Below are 18,883 nucleotides of genomic sequence, written 5' to 3'. Positions count from 1 at the left end.
ACTTATTTTCTTGAACTCTAATTTCGGGACGAAATTCCTTCTAAGGAAGGGATGATGTGACAATCGTAAACTCCAATTAGGAGTGAAATGGTGCCCTAATCCCTTCCATAGTCACATACTTCAAGTAGAAAAGCTTCTAGGGACTTTTAAGGCTTCAAACCATCAAATGGTCAAAAGAGGAGGAGCTTACGGCCGTAAACTCATTTGTTGATGACCATAAAACCGTAAACTCCATGATGGAGTTTTCCTTGAACCCTAAACCCAATAGCTTTGTCCTACAACACTTAGATGCAATCATTAGGACTTATAACACTTATATAAGGTGTTTAGCATGTCCTAGGGTGTCTTAACTTTGTTTATTAGTTGTTTAGAGACTAATTGGATACATATATGTGATATTATATGACAACTAGGATCATTGTGTGTGTTCAAGACTTCACTTGACACCTAGCAATCCTGTTTCTTCAGTTCATCCATACCACTCACTACAGGTGAGTTCATACCCCTTCATCAATGATTTAAATGTTTTCAAATGCTTTTATGGGGGGGGGGGGGGGAATACAAGTTGAATACTTATAGTTATTATATCAATCACATGTGATTAATAACTACCAAACCAGTAGTTTTCTTACTGTTCAAACTGTTTTACTTCAAACTGTTTTTACAAAATCTTATACTTGTCAAATACTTTTACTTAAACTCTTTTATACTTATTGTCAAATGCATGCCTATGTATGTATAGTTATATAAGTAATGTTTGAAGGCTTAGGATGGCTAACTCGCTTTATCTCCTTTTCCTCATTGGGATGTGGCTATAGGGCATCGGTTATCCGTCCGAAGGTCGTCTATCTATTAGTTATATATTACGTATACATATATAGGCATAAAAGTTCTTTCAACCAGTTCCATACCCTTGGGTAGCAAGGGTTTACAAACATGATCATACATTACTAGTAAGCTACCATAGGGGTAGTGTAGGAACATACTAAAACTATTACTAGAACAATGAAACATACAATGAGTCAGTTGATTCACGAGTCTATACATGCAAGGTAGAGAGAGAACACACATTACAGCTAGCACACGATGAACGTTACAATACATACAGGCTAGACAAAGAAAGAACACACAATACAACTAGCACATTCATTACATATACATTCATGCAGTTATGTGAACCGTTAAACGGGGCATGACACTATCTGCCATGACCGTTTTTGTATCCAGAATCTCCTTAATTGGGGAGCGTATGAGTTTGCGTATAGATCTATACTGGATTGACTATCCTACACCTTGTTGATCGCTACAGTAGGACTTGCAAGTCTGTGGGTGCCAAATGTCATTTCTTACGGCGTCTTACATCGTCGTTTTACTAGTGTCGGTAGCAGGATACAGGTCGATCACATGCTACTTTAAATATCAATTGGTTTAAGGTAGTTAGTACAGAAGTAGTCACTTATTACAAATACTACAATACTATGATATTTTCCCATTACATTCACTTCGTGAATATTCACACAATGCACGGTAATGTAAAAACTATATTTTTGGTTAATGATAGTTGGACTTGGGAAAATACACACTCCTACAAGAGACACACACACACAAATACTAGATGCTTTGGTAGAAGGCTACAATTAGTAGGAAACATAGGGTTTTCTAAGAGAGTTCAAACAGTTTACAAAACATCTTACAAATGCTTTCATACAAACACAGACACTAATATACTTATGATCTCACCAGCTTTAAAGCTGATACTCACTTTCAAAATAACTTGTATTCTTAGGTCACTCGTAGACAGGTACAGGTGCTAGGCTTTTGAGAATAAGGAGTTCGTTCAAGACTCGTCTTTTATTTTGATATGTATTTTTGGTGTCTATAAAACTTGACAGAACACACTTGTATTAAATTATATTATTAATGCAATGGATGATGTTGTTGCTTGTTTACTACTATTCATTGTTGTGATACTGTACATGACGTCCTCCGCCGCAGAACGTTTCTGCCGTTCATGGTTTTGGGGTGTGACATCATCAAAGCTTTGCTAAACTGCATAGACTCCTAATGTGGAACTCAAGAATGAAACACTACTCGTCAATTCTTTTGTTCAAAGAAGCTCCAATAGCCACTAACATTTCGGCCGGAAATCTTCCGAGCGATGTTAGCTCTCTCTTGTAGGAATTTGGAGACTTGTTTGCTGAAGATGTTCCAAATGGATTGCCATCAATTCGTGGGATTGAACACCAAATTGACTTTATGCCTGGGGCGTCTATTCCCAACAAACCAGCCTATAGAACAAGCCCTGAAGAAACCAAGGAGCTACAAAGGCAAGTTGAAGAGTTACTTGCAAAGGGATTGGTTCAAGAAAGTATAAGCCCTTGTGCCGTTCCAGTCTTGTTGGTGCCAAAGAAGGATGGTTCTTGTAGAATGTGCGTAGATTGTCGTGCCATCAACAATATTACGGTAAAGTATCGTCATCCCATTCCCCGACTCGATGATATGCTTGATGAGTTGTATGGAGCAAAACTTTTTTCCAAAATTGATTTAAAAAGCGGGTATCACCAAATTCACATGAAAGAAGGTGATGAGTGGAAAACAACTTTTAAAACAAAACATGGTTTATATGAATGGTTAGTAATGCCTTTTGGCCTAACTAATGCTCCTAGTACCTTCATGAGATTAATGAACCATGTTTTGCGTGAATATATTGGCAAATTTGTGGTTGTTTACTTCGATGATATTTTCATTTATTCAAAGTGTCCAAAAGATCACCTTGAGCATCTAACATGTGTTTTGAGTGTGCTTAGGAAAGAAAGACTATATGCTAACTTGAAGAAGTGTACCTTTTGTATCGACCAAGTTGTTTTCCTTGGGTATGTGGTGAGCTCCCAAGGAGTGGCTGTTGATGAAGAACAGGTAAAAGCGATCCAAGATTGGCCAACTCCAAAGACTATAAGTGAAGTTCGAAGTTTTCATGGCCTTGCAAGTTTTTATCGCAGGTTTGTCAAACATTTTAGCACTTTAGCATCACCACTAAATCATCAAAAAGAATGTTGGGTTTAAATGGGGCAAAGAACAAGAGCATGCTTTTCAACAACTCAAGTTTCACTTAACTCATGCTCCTTTGTTGTCTTTGCCTAATTTTGACAAAACATTTGAAATTGAATGTGATGCATCAGGAATTGGAATTGGTGTTGTTTTGATGCAAGAGGGTAAACCTTTGGCATATTTCAGTGAAAAATTAAGTGGGGCAACTTTAAATTACCCAACTTATGACAAAGAGCTTTATTCTTTGGTCCGAGCATTGAAAACATGGCAACATTATCTGTGGGCTAAAGAATTTGTAATTCATTCAGATCATGAGTCCTTAAAGTTTCTAAAAGGACAAAACAAATTAAACAAAAGACATGCTAGGTGGATGGAGTTCATTGAGACATTTCCTTATGTCATCCGATACAAGAAAGGTAAGGAAAATGTTGTGGTTGATGCTTTGTCACGTAGACACTCTCTACTTTCTTCTCTAGATTTCAAAATTCTAGGATTTGAACAAATCAAGGAATTATACCACAATGATGTTGATTTTGGTCAGATTTACCAAGCTTGTGAACAATGCTCTTTTGAAAAGTTTTTCTTACATAATGGTTTTTTGTTCAAAGAATCAAGACTTTGCATTCCTAAATCTTCCTTGCGTGAGCTTTTGGTTAGAGAAGCACATAGTAGAGGCCTTATGGGACATTTTGGGATCGCAAAAACATTATCTACTTTGCAGGAACATTTCTTTTGGCCAAAAATGAAGGCGGATGTTGGAAGAATTTGCAATAATTGTATTGTGTGCAAGCAAGCCAAATCCAAGGTTCAACATCATGGTTTATATACTCCACTTCCGATACCAAGTGAACCATGGGTTGATATTTCAATGGACTTCGTGTTGGGTCTACCAAGATCCAAAAGTGAAAAGGACTCTATTTTTGTGATTGTTGATAGGTTTTCTAAAATGGCTCATTTTATTGCGTGCAATAAAACTAATGATGCATCTCACATTGCTGATCTGTTTTTTATAGAAATTGTCAGGTTGCATGGAATGCCAAAAACCATTGTCTCAGATCGGGATTCTAAGTTTTTGAGTTATTTTTGGAAAACTTTGTGGGCAAAATTAGGGACAAAACTCTTGTTTTCAACAACTTACCACCCACAAACGGATGGTCAAACAGAAGTGGTGAATAGGACCTTGTCCACCTTGTTGAGGGCTTTATTAAAGAAGAACATCAAAACATGGGAGGACTGTTTTCCACGTGTTGAGTTTGCATACAATCGTGCCACTCATTCTGCTACAAAAATGTCACCATTTGAAATTGTATACGGTTTTAATCCTTTGACTCCTTTGGATTTATCACCTTTGCCTTTTCCTGAGCAGGTTAACTTAGATGGAAATAAAAATGCTGAATTTGTGAAATAGATACATGAGAAAGCAAGACTAAATATAGAAAGAAGAACAGAGCAATATTCAAAAGAAGCGAATAAAGGGCGACGCAAGATGATTTTTGAACCTGGTGATTGGGTTTGGTTACATATGAGAAAAGAACGATTTCCAGCCCAACGACGTTCAAAATTGCTTCCAAGAGGGGACGGTCCTTTCCAAGTTTTAGAGCGTATTAATGACAATGCATACAAATTGGACCTGCCGGGTGAGTATAATGTTAGTGCAACTTTCAATGTCACTGATCTAGCTCCTTTTGATGTAGGTTCTGATTTGAGGACAAATCCTTTTCAAGAGGAGGAGAATGATGCAAACCCATAACTGTCAACAAAGGATCCAATTCAAATGCCAGATGGACCAGTTACGAGGGCACGAGCTAAAGCATTCAAAGAGGCTTTAAATGGATTGATTAGAGAAGTTTGTACTCAAGAAAGTGTATGGAGACCCATTGGACCCAATCAAAGTTGGATTATCATAATTCAAGTCCAAGAGTGATTTACAAGATCCAATAAGAGCCTTTATAATAAGCCCATTTCGTTTTTTCTATATTTTATTATGTAATTTTCGTTTTTATATATCCTAAATAAGTGTTGGGGAGATAAAAGGGTCTTAGGTTACATGAACCTTGTGATAAACCATTCATAGTTTTAAACTTGGGGGTTAAATGCCTTAAATTAAAGACACTTCTTTAATTCATGTCTCTTTAGGTGATCTTCCCACACTATAAAAACGAGGTATTTGTATCCATTTGAAATCAATCAAGTTTTGAATACAATTTGTGAGTTTTTAACTCTTTTTCGTTCTTTGTGAACTTTAGAACTTATCAGGTTTTCATAGCTTGTGGCGTTCAAACTTATCAATCAATTTGGTGGGTTGACTGTGGCGTTTTATACCAAGGTTCTTGTCTCTTTATAGACAACGGGTCACGGTTTCCACCTTTGTTTTACAATTCTGCAACCAAAAGAACGCTCGGGCGAAACGTGTTCAAACCTCAATTTTGGCAGAGATCACATCAGGAGGACTGTTGACTGAGCGACTCCGCCCTAAATCCACAACCAAACGAGGAAGAGGAAATGAGGCGACATTCACTCACTCTCAGGTCTATCCATCTCAATTATACATGGCCGTAACATATATATCTAGCCATTATAGTTTTACCTGATGAAATTTTAAATTTTATAACAGTGCTGCGACTTTCGCCTTAATGGGGAAGTATTTACATTTAAAGTTAGCCTTTTAATGTTTTCGGTTAGTTATATGAGATTAAGAGACGTACCAAAATCTACCGGGTTCCTTGATGCTTCTCCCTAAGCATTAGAGTTAGACTCCTCCTGTGTCCTTGTCTTTTCTTTCAGTTGGACAGCCCTTCTTGAAGTGTCCAATCTCACCACTTAGACGGCAAACTGTATTGGTCGTCACATGGGTGGTTGATGTAATAAACTCTACTGGGGTTCTATAGACGCGAGCAGTATGCCCCTTCATGTTGCACCTAGCACAAAAGAGTTCCCGGCATATACCATGATGATGGTAGCTACACTTGCTGCAGTGGGGAAGGTTTCCTTGGTATGGTCTTCTTGAAGTCGGGATGGAAGGGCTGGCAGGGGTATTGACTGTCTCGACTCGTTGCCCTTCGGAAGGTCCTTGAGCCGAGGTACTTCCCTCCTCGATCTTGAACATTCTCTTCAGTGGAGTTGGCTGGGGTTCTTGGGTGGCTGGGCATGCAGGTGTTGGTTGTTGTTGTCCATTACTAGGATCGGAATCCCCGATAGGGCTCTTGCTAACATTGGCGTTGTTAGCATTCAGATGAGCCATGATAGCTGCTACGGCTGCCGAGACTGCAGCTTGGAATGTAGCTTCATCGAATAGGAGAGTCGGTTTCTTGCCGGCGGATGGGTTACGCTTCTTCGGAGGCATGGTTTTTCCTACACGGAAAGGAACACAAGCTGATGAGAGACGATGGTTAACCTTTACACGTATCTATCCTTACTATATTAGGCATAAATTTTTCCCGTGCCTTGGATATTGGTTGTCTGAGTGTCGACCTACATCCCTATGATGTAGTCCAGGTGTTCAAGGTAGGAGTATGAGTATCAGAAAAAGCCATAAGATAGGAGTTGTTCCTACTAAGTTACCTTTATACTGGGAAAGGTTCACTCTCCAGCTTGGAAATATTTGAGAACAGTTCGGAACGAAGACCACGGGTAGAAAGGCTCATGAAGACTTATGGCTAAACATTCTCAATAGTGGTGTGGGGATCCGCTCTAATCGTATTACTTGCAACGGGAAAAGGTGATTTACCTAACACATAGCGTGAGTAGTGTGATCACTAACTCACTAAATTGTATTATTTTATGGGTGTATTAGCGTGACGAACACGAGAAAAAGACACTTCTCAGGTTCCATGTACTGCCTCCCTCTGTCTACCTCGTATTTTTGACTGGGACCGGCGTTGGTTTCCTTCGGGTAGTTACTTAGGGTTCTCTTCTCCTATAGACATATTAAATTTCTACCCCGTCTTACTTCTGATTCCGACTCTGCGTGTCATCACTTCATGATGGATGACTGGAAATCTCGGAAGTTTAGGCGAATTTCCCACCGATGTCCCTAAAAAGGTATAGGCACTTGGTGGTTTCAATAGTCTCGTCCTAGTTCATTTATTTCCGAACTGGAAATCTTCTCAATGAACCTCTTCGGGGTCTGAATCAGCTCTTCTGCCGAGTACTGAAGTGGATAGGTTTTTCTACAGGGTTTGTGCGAGAATGGGAATGTCTAAAGAATCCTAAGAGATTATTAACATTTCACTGGGTGATCCATATCGAGTCCTGCTACATAGGGTACACAAATCATATATAGCTTAGATCCAATAGGCCTTCGAATATGTGATATAGATCCACATCCCAACGAGGAAAAGGAAGTAGAGCGAAACCACACATTCTTAGTCTATGGGATCCTTATTATATATAACCTTGGGAGTATACCCTCTGTAATTGTAGGTATATCAATAAGGATCTTTTTAGTTCTTCACACAAGGTTATCTATGGATCCTAAAATACCCCTATGTGAGTCTTTTAGTATTCCAAAATACTCCCATAGTATTTTTAAACTTTATGTTTGGCTCTAGCATTCCTATTTGGTAAGTTTCAGACTCGTTGCAACACCACTATCACTCCCAAGCACACGTTCATCGCATCTCGAATAAATGTAGTTGATCAGGTTACATTTATTCCAGCTTACGATTACATAACTGCCCAAGTTTGACGGTAATGCTCAACATCCGATGACTTTTATTCTTGTTCTTCTTGTGATACTTGTGTTCGAGTGTTTAGATTCTAGATGTTCTTATACTTTGGTAAAATATGGTTATATTTTACTGTATAATTCTTGGTCAGAGTGTTTTATCCCTATATATTTATAGGCTGTATATCTTTTATGAATTGATATACTGAGCTCACTATAAACAATGCTCTGATACCAATCTGTCACACCCCAAAATCGGAACGGCAGAAATGTTATGGGGTGGTTGACGTCATGTCAAGTATCACAAACGTATGCAGTATAGTAATCAAAGTACAACAACCATTGCATTAATAATAATAGTTTTACATAGTTACATTTCATAGAGACATTAAAGTAATACAAGTAATAACATAGGTGCAGCTTGGTACTAAACTGTCTTCAACAAAAGCTCATGAGATGTACCTGTCTATTGCTGACCTGAGAATACAAGTTATTTTGAAAGCGAGTATCAGCATTTTTATAAATGCTGGTGAGTTCATAAGTATTTAGTGTCATTTATGTAAGTAAACATTTTATTCAAAATAACTTTAAGATAAGTAGTAGTTTAGAATCTACAGTGTATTAGTGACCTTTCTAGAAAATCCTATATTTTCTAAATAAAAGCAGTCTTCTACCAAGACTCGACGGAGTTATGTTTCAAAGAGTAATTTTCCCTGAAATACTATCATTACCAAAATACGGTATTTGATTTTTAAGAAAGTAGGAAAATGTCACGAGTAAAAACATTAGGGAAAATAACATATGCCTCAGCAGAGAATACTGCTGACTAAGGCAAAAAAAATCATAGACTCCAGGAGAGTATCAAATGAATGATACGCCTGGCTCAGTCTAACAAAAGGGAGCACAGACCCAAGACGGTATCAAATGTACGATACGGCTAGCAAGGTCTAAAACAAAGAAGCATAGACCCCAAACAGTATCAAATGAAAGATACAGCTAGCAAGGTCTAAAACAGTGATACACAAACCCCAGACAATATCAAATGAAAGATACAGCTAGCAAGGTCTAATTCTCGTTACCTTAAGGCCTTGAATTATAAGGTAAACATGGAGATACCCGTAACCATACTGATTGACACTAGAGTACTTGATGCCCTGCAAGCGTCGGAATAAATATGACATTTGTCACCCCTTGGCTTGGTAGGCCGTGGACTGTAGCTAGCAGTCAGGGTGCGGGAGTGTCAGTCCCGTATAGATCTATACACACAATGCCCGCTCTCCTTACAGGAGACTCTGGTTACCAACTCGACAATGGGGAGATCCGTGTCTTGAAGATGCATCTCGGATTCGAAATTCTATTAGAGGCGCTGTAGAAATGATATAGACTCACATGTGAACTGACTCCTGTGGAATTCTCATACTAGAAAGAGTGAATAGAGCTTCCTAACTATTCCTATAAAAGTTACTAGTGTCCCTGATCTATGAGTGACGAGTGGGAGGATGCCCTTGCTACCCAAGGCGATGTAATGGGAGAGAGAGAGAGAGAGAGAGCTTTTATGTCCATATATGTATACATGATATATAATTAATGTTTAAACGACCTTCGGACGGATATCCGATACCCACCAGACCACATCCCAACGAGGAAAAGGAAATATGGCGAACAAGCCTTCCTAAGTCCTTTAAACATTATTTATATAACTATACAAGTATAGGCATGCATTTAATGACGTAGAAGCATTTAACGAAGTGGAAACACTTAACGAAGTAGTAGCATTTAAAGAAGTAGAAACATCTGACGAAGTAGAAGCACAACGAAGCAGGAGTATAGAAGCATAGAAGAAAACTTTAATGAAAACTTTCGAAAACCTTTACACTTAAGAAAATTGTGACTTGTTATCCTTTTGTAAAATAAGCTTGAAGACCTTTGGAAATCCATTGAAAACCTTTCATAAACAAGTTTTGAATGTAATCTTAATAAAACAATATAGGTAGAGAAAACCTGTGTTTAAAATACTATTGTAACTGGTTTCGAAATAAAACATACAGCACGAGAGATAATTTGAGAAAAGATTTAAACAAGTAAAAACGTTTTAGAAACCCATTTATAGTATTATCCTTGGTAAAACAGCTGACAGTGTAATAAATCCTTGTGCATGCGGGTTATCAATCACATATGATTGATATGATAACTGACATGTTTTAACTTGTATTCCTCCCCCCATAAAAGCATGTAAAAACATTTAAAAGGTTAATTCAGAGGTATGAACTCACATGTTGTAAGTGGACCGGATGAAGGTGTCGGTTGGGTGCTTGGTGTCAAATAAAGACTTGAACACACTTAGTGACCTATTAACATATGTTTACATACAATTAGTAAATATAATACTAATTAAACATGTATACGCATCCTAAAGTGCGGAAAACACTTTGGTCAAGTGTTAGGAGTGTCCCGGGTAACATCTAAGGGAGTGTATGGCTTAGATAGGGAGTTTACTCTTCAAGAGTAAACTCTTTATAGAGTTTACGGTCCTAAGACCATATATCCATGAGTTTACGGGCGTAAACTCATGGGTGGTGTGTTCTAGGATCCTTCAAGGTCTTATATCTCTCATAGAATTAGGCTAGGTCCAAATATAAGGCGCATAAAGGGGTTTAAGGCTCTAAATGGACCAATTGAGGAGTTTATGGCCCTAAACAAGGAGTTTACGGTCGTAAGCTCCTATATGCATATTCTTTTGGTGTATTAAGGTCTTAAGTGGTAGAGAATAAAGTTCTATGCATTTTTCCAAGTCAAATGAAGAAGTTAGGGCATCATTTGGGCACTCTTTGGGAGTTTATGGACCATGGACCAATCCTAGGGGGTTTACGGTTGTAAACTCCTAAGTCCAATGTTTCCTTAATGTTTAAATCCCCTACTTCAATGGTGGTTAATTCTAGACATTTTTCCAGGCCATAGGGGGTGTTTGAGGGCATTTCTAACACCTTTATAGGTGTTCACGACTTATGAAGAGGGGTTTACGGTCCAAGTGTGTTCTTGAGCCGTAAAATCATGTTTACTCTCCAAAATGCAAGGTCTTAGTGTTCTAAGCTTGAAGGTGTAAGTCCACAAGTCATATCTAAGCCCTAGGGGTAGTTTAGAGGGGTTTTGGGGCTTAAAAACCCCACTTAAGGGTGTTCACGGTCCAAGAGTGTTCTTGGGCCGTAAACACATAAATTTGCCCCTATTTGATGTCTTAAACACGAATGTGCATGTTAACTAAGCTACACAACAAGTTAGGATAGATTACTTACTAGTTTGGGGCTCGAAACGGGCATTTTTGGCTCGAAAACAAGTTGTAGAGAGAGAGAGAGTGTGTGTGTAGAGAGAGGGTGGAAAGGTTTCTATGGAGTCCACTCACCCTTATATAGGGGTTTGAGTTGGGGCTCACACCGACAACATGAGTAAGGAATGCACAACATTTCTTTCGCAAGTACTTCTGGGCTTGTGTACTCGAGATGATACGAAGGTTCGTGCCGTGTTTGTCGCGATAGACTACTAGAGTTTCGCCAGTTGGCAGATTAAACAGCCTTTTCATAACACATGATGTCGGCATGATGCAGGCTCAACCAATCCATGCCGATAATGACGTTGAAATTTTTAATTGAGACCAACATGGGGTCGATTGAAAATGAAATGCTATCTAGAGTTAGAGTACATCCTATGTATATACTGCTAGTGCTCTCAGTCTTTCCATTTGCCATTTCTACAGTGAACGGTTCTTTAAGTGTTCATGATTTTTGCTTAAGTAAATGAGCAAATTTTTGATTCACGAAACTCCTCTCCGCTCCACTATCAAATAGTATGCATGCATAAAGTTATCGAGGAGAAACGTACCAGTGACCACTGTGGGGTCGGCAACAGCTTCCTCGTGACCTATAGCCAAAACTCTTCCCACCCCACCGACATTCCTTGCCTTCGGGCAATTCCTTTGTAGTGGCCCACTTTGCCACAACCGTAGCAAGCCTGACCCAAACCAGCGTTGGGGACTTGGTTGATCGGCCTTGCCGGAGATTTGCAGAAACGGGCAGTGTGCTCCTTCCTGTTGCAGTTAGAGCACTCCATTTCCCGGCAGGGTTCAATGTGATGGAAACTGCATTTGTTGCACTTCGGCAAACTCCCCGCATACTACTTTACCGACGCAACAGCGGCAGGTGTTATCGCAGCATGAACCACTACGACCTGCTGCTTTTTGGCAGCTTTCGGTGCAACATTCTTCTTCTTATCATCCCAGGATTTCTGCTTGTTATCAGTGGTTTTGGAGGGTTCTGAGATGGATAGGGTTGTTGTTGTTGACGGGGTACGGACCCCATGGTTAATGAGCCGTTGTGCCAATCGCTTGGCACTATCGAAGGTAGCGGGCTTTGAAGCTAGTACATTCCCCTGGAATGGAGGCACCAGCCCCCAGATAAACCTCTCCACCTTCTTTGCTTCAGAAGGGACCATTACCGGACATAGTGCTACCAGATCGTTGAATCTAGCAGTGTAGGAAACTATGTCGGAGTCCTTCTGTAACAACGGAAATTTTTAAAACAATTTTTCATTTCTTAAAAATATATTTCCATCCAAAATAAGTCATAAAGATCCAATGTATCATGTCATAATACAAATCATATAAATCCCAAGATCATAAATCCTCCATCAGTGTGTACAGATCATGTCGGCGCCTTCCCACGGTCCTCGCTGGTACCTGAAACACATATCACAACAACTGTAAGCATAATTGCTTAGTGAGTTCCCCAAAATACAACCTACGTACATACGCCTTTCCAGGCCCTGACCTTCCGGTCCATGTGTCTCAAGGGACTTCCGTCCCGACTAGGTAAACCTTCCGGTCCTACCCACGCCAACCTTACGGTCCACATTACAACGCCTTCCGGCCCATAACATATTCGCCTTCCGGCCCATAACATAATGCCTTCCGGCCCATATCAAGCATATCGTGCATGACACATATAACAATTAACTTATCACACACAACACATATATCTCATACCATATCCGACCTTTCGGTCACACAGTCAAACCCTTCCGGGTATAGTATAGTGAGAAGACTCACCTCGAGGAAAGTCTAAGATCTCGTGTCCTCGCTAACACCGATCCCAAACGACGGCTCAACCTTGCCTAAACATAAAAATATCATTTATTACACAAGGACTTCCATCACTTAGAACTTTACTCCTTATCATCATTCCTCAGAGGGTAAAAGACCATTTTACCCTTCCTTGACCTAAAGTCCTCAAGTTGACCAAAACCCTAAAAGTCAACAAAAGTCAAACCCTGAGAGTACGCGGGGCGTACTCTAGATGTACGCGGGGCGTACGTCGCCAACCCCTCCCTGATCGGGGTCTCCACCCAGTACGCTGCGCGTACTGGAAGTTACACCCAACGTAGCCCCCAGAATCAACCACTCTCCATTTCTGGTCTTAATCGTTTAAGCCATTACTTCCACTTCTAGATCCGACTCTTCTAGTGTGTCTAAACCAATAAAGTCGAGACCTTTAAGCCTTGGCACGGCTGTAAAGGCTCCAACATCACATAACAACCCTTTATTCAAACTCAAGGACCTAGATCTCATGCATGGTGCAAACCCCACGTCCAAGATGCCATTTTTATGAGTCTACAACCCCAATAGATCAGAAATATGAAGTATCTAAGCTTATGGAGGCCATTTGCACAAAAGACTCCACCTTTGGGACTTAAACCCTAGAAAATGACCTTTTAAGCATACAACATGAACCAAGTGACAAGATCCGAACTTTATACCTGGAAATGAAGCTTTAGCCCTTGCAAAGTTCAGATCTACACTTGAGCACCACTTCTAGCCTCTCCAACAAGCTCTTCTTCTCCTTTGCAACCTTGAAATGACACCACCAAGCTTAGAATACACACACAATGGCCTAAGAACGAGGGTACACTCTTTTTAGGGTTTCACTCTGAGGGATGGTGGCTGAGAAGACCAGCCACATGTTCCTTTTATAGCCCCATCAAAGGAATTTAGGGTTTGGGTCTGAATAAGTTACGCCGGGCGTAACCTTGGGTACGCCCCGCGTACCTGAGGGGAAACGCATCCAAATGAGGCGCGCGAGTACGCGCAGCGTACACCTTGTACGCCCAGCGTACTCGCCTACCATGAAAACCCTAAATCATCAACTTAACCAAGATGTAAGGCCAAAAGAAGAATACCTGGATTTCGGGCTGTCACAATTCTCCCCCACTAGAATCAGACTTCGCCCCCGAAGTCTCATACTGGAAACAACTCTGGATACTGATCCCGCATCTCAGACTCGGTCTCCCATGTCAGCTCGGATCCCTTCCGATGTTGCCACTGCACTTGAACCAGGGGTATTTCCTTGTTCCTTAAAACCTTAACTTTCCGATCCCTGATCGCTACTGGTCTCTCCACATAGTTCAGGCCTGCATCCACCTGAATATCATCCAATGGCACCACTGCCGACTCGTCGGCAATACATTTCCTCAACTGCGAGACATGAAAGGTATCATGAATCTGCCCCAACTCAGCAGGTAGCTCCAACCGGTAGGCTACCCGGCCCACCCTAGCAATTACCTTGAAGGGTCCGATATACCGGGGTCCCAACTTGCCCCTTTTCCTGAATCGTATCACCCCTTTCCAGGGAGAGACCTTTAGGAGCACAAGGTCGCCAACCTGAAACTCGAGCTCGGACCGCCGCCTGTCCGCATAACTCTTCTGGTGACTTTGCGCAGTCAACAACCTCTGCCTGACCTGCTGAATCTGCTCGGTCGTCTGGAGTACAATCTCCGTGCTACCCATCACCCTCTGCCCCACTTCTCCCCAACAGATGGGGGTGCGACACCTCCGACCATACAACAGCTCAAAGGGTGGCATACCAATGCTCGAATGATGGCTGTTGTTGTACGAAAACTCTGCTAAAGGCAGATAGGTGTCCCAGCTCCCTCCAAAATCCAAAACACATGCACGGAGCATATCCTCAAGCGTCTGAATCGTCCGCTCGCTCTGTCCGTCTGTCTGCGGGTGGTATTCGGTACTGAAATGCAGTCTCGTACCCAACTCCTCATGAAACTTCTTCCAAAACCTGGAAGTAAAACGCACATCACGATCAGAAACAATCGACATCGGAACCCTATGCCGCGATACCACCTCCCTCACGTATAATTCTGCCAACTTCTCCGCAAAAGAGCTCTCGCTGATGGCTAGAAAATGAGCACTCTTCGTCAATCTATCCACGATCACCCAAATCGCGTCGACTCCCCTCGCAGTCCGCGACAATTTGGTGATAAAATCCATGGTAATCTGTTCCCACTTCCATTCGGGAATCTCTAGCGGCTGCAACTTACCGTGCAGACGCTGGTGCTCGGCCTTAACCTGCCGATAAGTCAGGCATCTCTCAACAAACCATGTAACATCCCTTTTCATACAGGGCTACCAATACTCCTTCCTTAGGTCCAAATACATTTTCGTAGCCCCGGGATGAATCGAGAATTTCGATCAATGCGCTTCCTCCATCAAAATAGTACGCGTACCGCCCACAAACGGTACCCAAATCGGACCCTGAAAAGTCATAAGCCCTCGACCATCCGTAACGAATCCTGATACCTGACCCACGACCCGCTCCCTCTTATGGTTTTTTGGTTTCACAGCCTCAGCCTGAGCTCCTCGAATGGTATCTAAAATCGGGGTCATCACCGTCAACCTCATACAAATATCTCGGATCGGGGCGCTTTCCGCCCTACGGCTCAACGCGTCGGCTACCACATTAGCCTTACCCGGGTGGTACAGGATCTCACAATCGTAATCCTTCACCACATCCAACCATCTCCTCTGTCACATATTCAGGTTTGGCTGATCCATCAAGTACTTCAGACTCTTGTGGTCCGTGTAGATGGTACACCGAACCCCATAAAGATAATGCCGCCAGATCTTGAGGGCAAACACCACAGCCCCCAATTCCAGGTCGTGGGTGGGATAACTCGACTCATGAGGCTTCAACTGCCTCGAAGCATACGCTATCACATGCCCCCTCTGCATAAGCACCGCCCTTAAACCCGATATAAATGCATCACAGTACACCACAAAATCCTCCATCCCTTCCGGGAGTGCAAGCACCGGGGCCTCGCACAATTTCTGACGAAGGGTCTCGAATGAGGACTGCTGCTCCGGTCCCCACGAAAATGCAACACCCTTTCGGGTCATCCTAGTAAGTGGCACAGCGATCTTGGAGAAATCCTTGATAAACCTGCGATAATATCCAGCCAAAGCCAGAAAGCTCCTGATCTCTGTGGGCGATCTCGGCACTTCCCATCTCATCACCGCCTCTATCTTGGCCGGATCGACCAAAATCCCTTTCTGGTTAACGAGGTGCCCTAAGAACTGGACCTCTCGTAACCAGAAATCACACTTGGAGAATTTGGCATACAACCTCTCCGACCTCAGAACTCCAAGGATCTCCTTCAAATGCTCCTCGTGCTGCTCCCTAGACCTCGAATATACCCGAATATCATCAATGAATACGATCACCGACCGATCCAGCATCGGCCTGCACACCCTGTTCATGAGATCCATGAATGCAGCTGGGGCATTGGTGAGCCCAAAAGGCATCACCACAAACTCATAATGCCCATAACGAGTTCTGAAAGTAGTCTTCTGAATATCTTCATCCCGAACCCTCATCTGATGATAACCCGACCTCAAGTCTATCTTAGAGAACCAAGATGCCCCCTGCAACTAATCGAACAGATCGTCGATCCTAGGTAACGGATACCCGTTCTTAACCGTCAACTTGTTCAACTCCCGGTAATCGATACACATCCAGTGTGAACCATCCTTTTTCTTGACGAACAAAATCGGCGCTCCCCAAGGTGAACTACTCGGTCGAATAAACCCCTTCCTCAACAGCTCCTGTAGCTGCGAGGATAACTCCTGCATTTCCGGTGGAGCGAGACGATAAGGTGCCTTGGCGATGGGCGCTGCTCCCGAAACCAAATCGATACGGAACTCCACTTGCCTTTCCAAAGGCACACCTGGTAACTCTTCGGGGAGCACATCCGAAAACTCGCATACAACAAGAACGTCATCCACCGATTTGGGCCTTCCCGCGGCCACTCGAGTATCCGTCACATAGGCTATGAATCCATTGCAGCCCTGGTGCAAACTCTGCCTCGCCCTGGCAGCCGAACAAAACGCCGACCCACACCGGGTCCCCTCGCCATACACCGTAAGCACTCCCCCACTAGGTTCTCGAATCGTCACCAACTGTCTCTCGCAGTCAATGACTGCCCCAAACTTACTCAACCAGTCCATGCCCATGATAACGCAGACATCCCCCATCGCTATAGGAACCAAGTCTATAGGGAATTTGACACCAAAAATCTCGAGCACACATCCTCGAATCACGTCTGCGGCATATATCACTTTCTCATCAGCTATGGAAACCCTCAGAGGTCGACTCATCACTTCTCGATCAATACCAAGGTGCTGACTAAAAGCCAGAGATACGAAAGACCGACTCGCACCCGAGTCAAATAATACTAAAGCAGGTACAGAGTTCACAAGAAAAGTACCTACGCATATCATGAAATAAGCACAACATCTCATAAAAGAACAATAAATACATGAAAGAATACATACCAGCCACAACATCAGGCGCCGCACGGACCTCCTCCGCAGTCAACTGGAAAGCTCTCCCACGAGCCCTCGGGGCCTCGCCCTTCACTGGTCGAGTCTCAGTAGTCCTGGCAGCAGGTGCAGATCCCTGGAGAAGCTGAGGGCACTCGGCCTTCCGATGGCCGGTCTGATTGCAATGAAAGCAAACCATAAACCCCTTGGGGCAATCCCTAGCAATGTGCCCCTCCTTGCCACACTTGTAGCAAGCACCTGATCGACATGTCCCCTCGTGACCCTTGCCACACTTTCCGCAAGTGCGGCTCTTCTGACCTCCCGTCCTCGAATCGGCGGACTTGGTCCGCTTGGCTGCCGGCTGGGACTGAGTCGGCTGCCGATCCACCCGTTGAGACTCGGCCTCCTCCCTGGCCTGGGTCTCCAACTCGATCTCGCGCTTCCTGGCATTTGCCTGAAGCTCAGCAAAAGTCTGGTATGATGAGTTCGATACAAACTCCCGGATATCCCTCCTCAGCACACCCAAATACCGGCTCATCCGAGCCTGCTCCATGGACACCTGCTCGGGGTAGAACATCGCCCTCTCATGAAACTTCCGCATGATCACCGTGACAGAATCATTACCCTGCTTGAGGGATAAGAACTCCTGAACCAACCGTTCCCTTTCTACCAGGGAACGTACTCGTCTCTGAACATAGTGGTAAACCTCTCCCATGTCACAGCTGAAACCTCTGACAGATTGAAGTTCGCCGTCACGAACTTCCACCAATCCTTTGCTCCCAGGCGGAGCTGGTTCAAGGCGAACCGTACCCTCAGATGCTCCGGACATGAACAAGTGTAGAAGCATCCCTCGATATCAGCAATCCACCTCATCGCAGCGATCGGATCCTGCGTCCCGTCAAACTCAGGTGGCTTCGTGTTGCTGAACTCCCGGAACAGCAACGAGTCACCTCCCTGTGGTCTGGCAGCGGCCACAGCTGCGGTAGCTGCAGCGGCTGCAGCCTCAGTCAACGCGGCGTACCGCTCATCAAATGTCTCCATCAAAGTGGTCTTAATAGACCCAAACATCTCCGGAATCTCAGCCCGGATCGCTGCAGCCACCTCCTCATGAATCATCTGATGAATCTCCTCGTCACTCACACTGCTCGTACTGGGTCTGTGGCTGATCCGTGTATGGATAATGAAGGCCCAAAAGGTTATGGGTAGCTTACTATTGGGCTAGAAAGTTGTTTGGGCTTAATGGCCTATGGGGTGTGCATGGTGAGGTAGTTGTTGGATTAGGGTTTTCTTAATTAAATTAATAGAAGTTTAATAAATCCAAGACTTCATTGATTGTTTGATTCAATGCTTGGATGGTTATGGAAGCATTGGGAAGGGTAATATTGATGGTCCTCTTTAAACTTTGGGAGTTACACTGTTATCATTGATGGCACTCTTTAATCCTTGGGAGTTACACTCTTTACATCTTCTCATAACCAATTACTAGCAATTGAAAAACAATTGAAGACATGAAC

Source organism: Lactuca serriola, chromosome 7 (assembly GCF_051521515.1).
Source record: "Lactuca serriola cultivar US96UC23 chromosome 7, Lser_US96UC23_V15, whole genome shotgun sequence".
Classification (NCBI taxonomy): domain Eukaryota; kingdom Viridiplantae; phylum Streptophyta; class Magnoliopsida; order Asterales; family Asteraceae; genus Lactuca; species Lactuca serriola.
Note: the sequence above shows the minus strand (reverse complement) of the source record.